We start from the raw sequence: 6,112 nt of genomic DNA, 5'->3' as shown, positions 1-6,112 counted from the left end.
TATATATATATATATATATATATATATATATATATATATATATATATATATATATATATATACACTTACGCTATACTATGCACTGAGTATAAGTGTATTAGGTAATACTAAATCGAATATAGCTTATATATATAATATATATACTTATGCTATACTATGCACTGAGTATAAGTGTATTAGGTAATACTATATCGAATATAGTTACGCTATATTATGCACTAAGTATATGTGTATTAGGTAATACTATATATATATATATATATATATATATATATATATATAGCTTAAATTGAATTAAAATCCTAAATTTATACTACATATGTACATATTTTTAAATTGAATTAAGAGTAATATAATTTTTTTTAGAAATAGCGACCAACTTTGGTCGCTATTTTGGTCAAACGGTCAAGAAATAGCGACCAAATTTGGTCGTTATTTCTAAAAAAATCAAAACTGATTTAGCTACCAAAATAGCGACCAACGTTGGTCTCTATTTTTATTTCCAGTACTGTCAAAACCGGGAAACCCCTCTGTCACGACCCAGATTTCCCACCCTCGGGAGTCGTGATGACGCCTACTAATAGGAGCTAGGCAAGCCAACTTAAATTACTTCTTTTAGCAAACATCATCCATTTAATAAAAACGAAGCATGTAATAATAAATCGGAAGTCTCAAATATAATTAACTAAAATAAGTGCGGAAAAGGTTAACAAATCCTCAACCCAAGATTGGTGTCACAATGCTCATGAACTTCTAAGATTACTAAATACAATCGTCTGAAAGAAATCATAACTATTTGTTTCGGTATAAAAGATAACAAACTGAATAAAGATAGAAGAGACGTCGGGCCTGCAGACGTCAGCAAGGCTACCTCGATGTCTCTGGACTGAAGGTCAGCTCCCGATCTACTACTGCTGTCCAAAAGTTGCTCCGGCACCGTGATCTGTGTAAAAAGATGCACAGAGTGTAGTATCAGCACAATCGACCCCATGTGTTGGTAAGTGTCTAGCCTCACCTCGGCGAAGTAGTGATGAGGCTAGACCAGACTACCAGATAAACTTGTACAGTTATAAAATATATGGCGGAACAATAAACAGGAAATAAGCAGTTAAAAGGAGAGGGGGAAACATGTTGTGGGGAGGCAACAATTATAAACATGAAGTCTAAATTTAAAGATAGAACAGCCAACAGAAACTTAAATCCGGAATAAACACACTTATATAATTTGTTGCAGCGCGCAACCCGACCCAATCACATAACAATATTGCTGCGGCGTGCAACCCGATCCACAATTATCATTGTTGCGGCGTGCAACCCGATCCACAATTATCATTGTTGCAGCGTGCAACCCGATCCATATCTTATATAGTATTGTTGCAGCGTGCAACCCGATCCATATCATTTAGTGTTGTTGCGGCGTGCAACCCGATCCATATCATTTAGTATTGTTGCGGCGTGCAACCCGATCCATATCATTTAGTGTTGTTGCGGCATGCAACCCGATCCATATATATATCATTTATATCTATTGCGGCGCGCAACTCCATCTATATATATATATGTAATAAAATCTCACCCAGACAAACAGCCACAATTAAGGGGTAATGGAATAACAATTAGTGAAAGAAATCCCGGCAAGGGAATATAATAACACAACTAGATCTTGGCAAGGGAGAAATATCAACAAAATCGATAAGACGTCCCGGCAAGGGAATAACCAATAATTCTTCCTTTTTCTTTCACTTCCCACTCTATAATTCACTTTATCATTCGATCCATCGCTCCAAAGAATTATTTCATATCATATACCTTCCCAATCCGCAACACATCTCGAGCCAATGCTCCACGGAGTTTAATAATCATAATTTCTTTCTCATGCCCTTTACAGTATATAGAAATCATCAAATAAGCATGGAAGAATCACAATAAAGTGCGGATAGTACAATATAAGGACTCACGGTCATGCTAGACACCAGTGTATAGATACTTGTCACCATGCCTATACACCGTACTCGACAAATAGCAATTACCAAATAAGACTCTACTCCTATTCCCTCAATCCAAAGTTAGACCAAACACTTACCTCAACTTCCACGGCCGAATCAATCCACAACAACCGCTTTCCCACTCGAATTCGGCTCCAACTCAATCAAATCTATGAAATAACGACTTTATAGTATCAATAATAGCTAAACAAATCAAACCCAATGCCCAAATACAGATTTCTAAGCTTTCTTCCTAAATTTCCAAAAGTCAACCCCGGGCCCGCTTGGTCAAAACACGAGGTTCGAACCAATTTCATATCACCCATTGCCCCACGAGCCCGAATATACAACTTGTTTTCAAATTCGACTCCAAAACAAGGTCTAAATCGAATAAAATTGAAAAACCCTAACTCTACCCATTTCCCCCAATTTCTCCCCTAAATTACATGATATGAGCCAAGGAATTTGATAAATGATGAAGGAAACAAGTTAAATAATACTTACCCAAGAAGCTTTGGTGAAGAAGTGCTCTAAAAATCGCCTAGGGGCTGTGGGGAAGAAGAGCTCGTGTGTTTTTGTGAATTTTTCCCGTCACTGTTCTGTTTTTGGGCATTTAAAATCACTGGGAAAAATTGCCCTTTGCGTTCGCGGGAAGGGGGCCGCGTTCGTGGAGAGTAAATGGTACAAGGAATCGTGAACGCGGAGGCTAATCGTGAACGCGTAGAAGGGAAGGGCTGGGGTCAGGAATTTACTCTATGCGTACGCGTGAGTCCACATGCGAATGCAATGAAGGAAGGGCTGAAGCTTTGCGAACGCGTGATGTAGACCGCGAACGCGAAGAATGGAACATTAGAAGCATTGCGAACGCGATCTGAAGGCCGCGAACGCGAAGAAGGAATTGTCTGTGCAAAAATTGCAGATTTTCTGCAATCTTCCTAAGTTCAAAACCACCCTGAACACCTCCGAGAACACTTCCGAACCCTCGGGGCTCCTAACCAACCACACACACTAACTCAAACCTATTCTACGAACTTAACCGTGCAATCAAATCGCCAAATTAACATAAAAAAGAGGAATCAAGCCTCAAAATCTTCACTTTTTCATCAAACTTCATAAACTTTCATTTTTAGAGATTTAGGTCCGAAAAAAGTCAAATGACGTCCAATTTCAACCAACTTTCGCAAAAACGTCTTAAATCACATATAAGACCTGTACCGGCTGCCGGAACCAAAATACGGGCCCGATACCAACTTATTCTAAACCATTTTTATTTCCAATTTCCTTATTAATTTCAGAAAATAATTTCTTTTAAAAATTCATTTCTCGGGCTCGGGACCTCGGATTTTGATTTCGGGCATGTGCCCGAGTCCCATATTTTACTACGGACCTCCCGGGACTGTCAAATCACGGGTCCGGGTCCGTTTACCCAAAATGCTGACCAAAGTCAACTTTCATCATTTTAATACCAAATTTTAGCAATTTTCACCGAATTTAACATATAAGCTTTCCGGCGACGCGCCCGTACTGCGCACACAAATCGAGGCAACTAAAAATAAGGTTTTCAAGGCCTCGGAAGCACGGATAAAGGGAGAAAGCAGGTGATGACCCTTTGGGTCGTCACACCCTCCCATTCTTTCTAAAATTTCCCCAAAATCTCTCTTTTCTCTCTCACACTCAACCCCCCCCCCCTTCCGACTCCCAGCACCAGAAGCCTCACCCACGCCACCAACGACCACAAACGACCACCGTCCAGCTGATGCCACTCCGTCGCCGCTGCCGCTGCTGCGTCTTCTCTCCTTCTCCACCTCCTAAAAATTCTAGGTTAGAATTACAATTTGTATCTTTTGTGTATAAATATAATGTTTTGTTTATTAGCTATGATTTAGTTTCAATTTATTAGTGTTTCAATTGATTATTTAACATTGTATTTTATAGAAATCTAGGGTTTAGGTTACATTTAACATTATTTAACATTTTGTAGAAATCTAGGGTTTATAGAAATCTAGGATTTAGTGTATGGGTTGAATTCTTGGGATATAATCATAACTTTTTGTGACGACCCGACCCGTCGTCTCATGAGTTACTGCCCCGTTCTTCCTATTTTCTACTTTCTCATGTTTCATTATAGGTATTGGGTGCATGAGAATTTATTTGGTTCGATTTTGATATGAAATGAGACATTAAGTCTCTTTTAAGGAAGCTTAAGTTGGAAAAGTCAACCGGATAGTGACTTATGTGTTAGAGGGCTCGAAATGCGAATTTTATGGTTCGGATAGTTTCGTTAGGTGATTTGGGACTTAGGAGTGTGTCCGGAATATTTTTGTGATGATCGGTGTAGAATTAAGCTTGAATTGGCAAAGTTAGTATTTTGGCGAATTCCGGTTGATCGGTGAGATTTTGATCCGAGGGTCGGAATGGAATTCCGAGAGTAACTGTAGCTTCGTCATATCATTTTGGACTTGTATGAAAAATTTAAGGTCATTTGGACGTGGTTTGGTTGGGTTTTTTTATCAAAAATGGAATTTGGAAGTTCTTGAGATTCATAGGGTTGAATCCGATGATGATTTGATGTTTTAATGTTATTTTGGGTGTTCCGAAGGTTGGGACAAGTTTGAATGATATTGTGGGACATTTTGATATAATTGGTTAAGGTCCCGAGGGCCTCGGGTGGATTTCGGAAGGTTAACGGAATGGAATTCGGACCCAAAAAGAAAAGAAAAAGCTGTTGCAATTCTGCTGCTAAGCTGTCTTTGGACAGCAAATATGCAGTCGTGGAGCGTACTTCGGAGGCCTATATCTTTTGATCTACAAGGCATTTTGCGATGATTCAAAAATAAAAGTTGTAGCCCTTCGTGTGTAGTTTCCAGCAAGCTAAAGATATCGTAATTAGACATCTATAGAGAAAGTTATGATCGATTGAAAATGACTAGTGCAGCAATTTCGCCAAAATTTTCTGATTTCGTGGAGCCGATTTAGAAGCTCATATCTTGGGATATATAAAGGGTTATATGGTGTACAACCTATCAAATTAAAGATCTTCGAGTCTAGTTTTTAAATCTTCCAACCGTTTGTCATTTGGATATTTATACCAGACGTTATGGGAGTTTAAACAAAAGGTGTCCGACAAGGGAAAATTTTAATAGGATGTACAACTTGTATAGCACAAGTGCAAGGTACAACTCGACGAAGCACAGGCGGATTCTTTAAACACGGATTTGGCTTATTTCTTTCATTTGGCTTGGACGATTTTGGAGAGTATTTCAAGGGGGATTTCATCAAGCATCAAAGGCGAGTTGTTTCTACTTATTTCCAAGTTAAATACATGATTTTATTGAAGATCATCCTTGAAATTCCTGAAAATATAGCCAAATTGTAAGAAATTAGGGCTTGAAATTGAAATTCTAAATTTGGAATTTGAGGGGCCATTTGTGGTCCGATTTGAGAGATTTTTGTATGTATAGACTCGTGGAGAGATAAGGAACCCGATGACGTAAAAATTTCTGAGTTTTGAGATGTGGGCCCGGGGCTCGGGTTTTGCCAAATTCGTGAATTTTGATATTTTTCGATTGCTTTCGATTGGGTATTATCTCTTGTCACGGCCCAAAATCCCAACCCGGTCGTGATGTCGCCTCTCGTGAAGACAAGGCCAGCCAACAACAAAACAATACATCTCTTTATAATTACTTAGCAGGAATAAGTCTAATTCACAGATAATATAACCACAAGTGCGAAATAAACATGATAGTACAACAAAAACCATCCCGACTCAGCCCGAAATCGGGGTGTCACAAGTCATGAGCTACTACAGAGTTTACTAATATTTTACAAGTCTGGAATTATCATAAATAACAAAAGATAAGGGAGAAAACGGTGCTACGGACGTCAACAGCTACCTCGTTACTCCTAGTCACCGCCTGGTCTGGAAAGAATCAGCGCTCAGGAGCGAATTCAGATCTGCCAGTATCTGCACACATGGTGCAGGGAGTTATGTGAGTACTCCGACCCAGTTAGTAATAAAACTAAATAATGTCTGAAAGCATGAAATCTCATAAAGGCACAATATAGCGCTATCTCAAGCAGTAAAATCAGTTATACAGTAAAACAGTGAGTATCAGATAATTCTCCTC

This window comes from Nicotiana attenuata, chromosome 7, assembly GCF_001879085.1.
Source record: "Nicotiana attenuata strain UT chromosome 7, NIATTr2, whole genome shotgun sequence".
Classification (NCBI taxonomy): domain Eukaryota; kingdom Viridiplantae; phylum Streptophyta; class Magnoliopsida; order Solanales; family Solanaceae; genus Nicotiana; species Nicotiana attenuata.
This window is presented reverse-complemented; position numbering follows the sequence as displayed.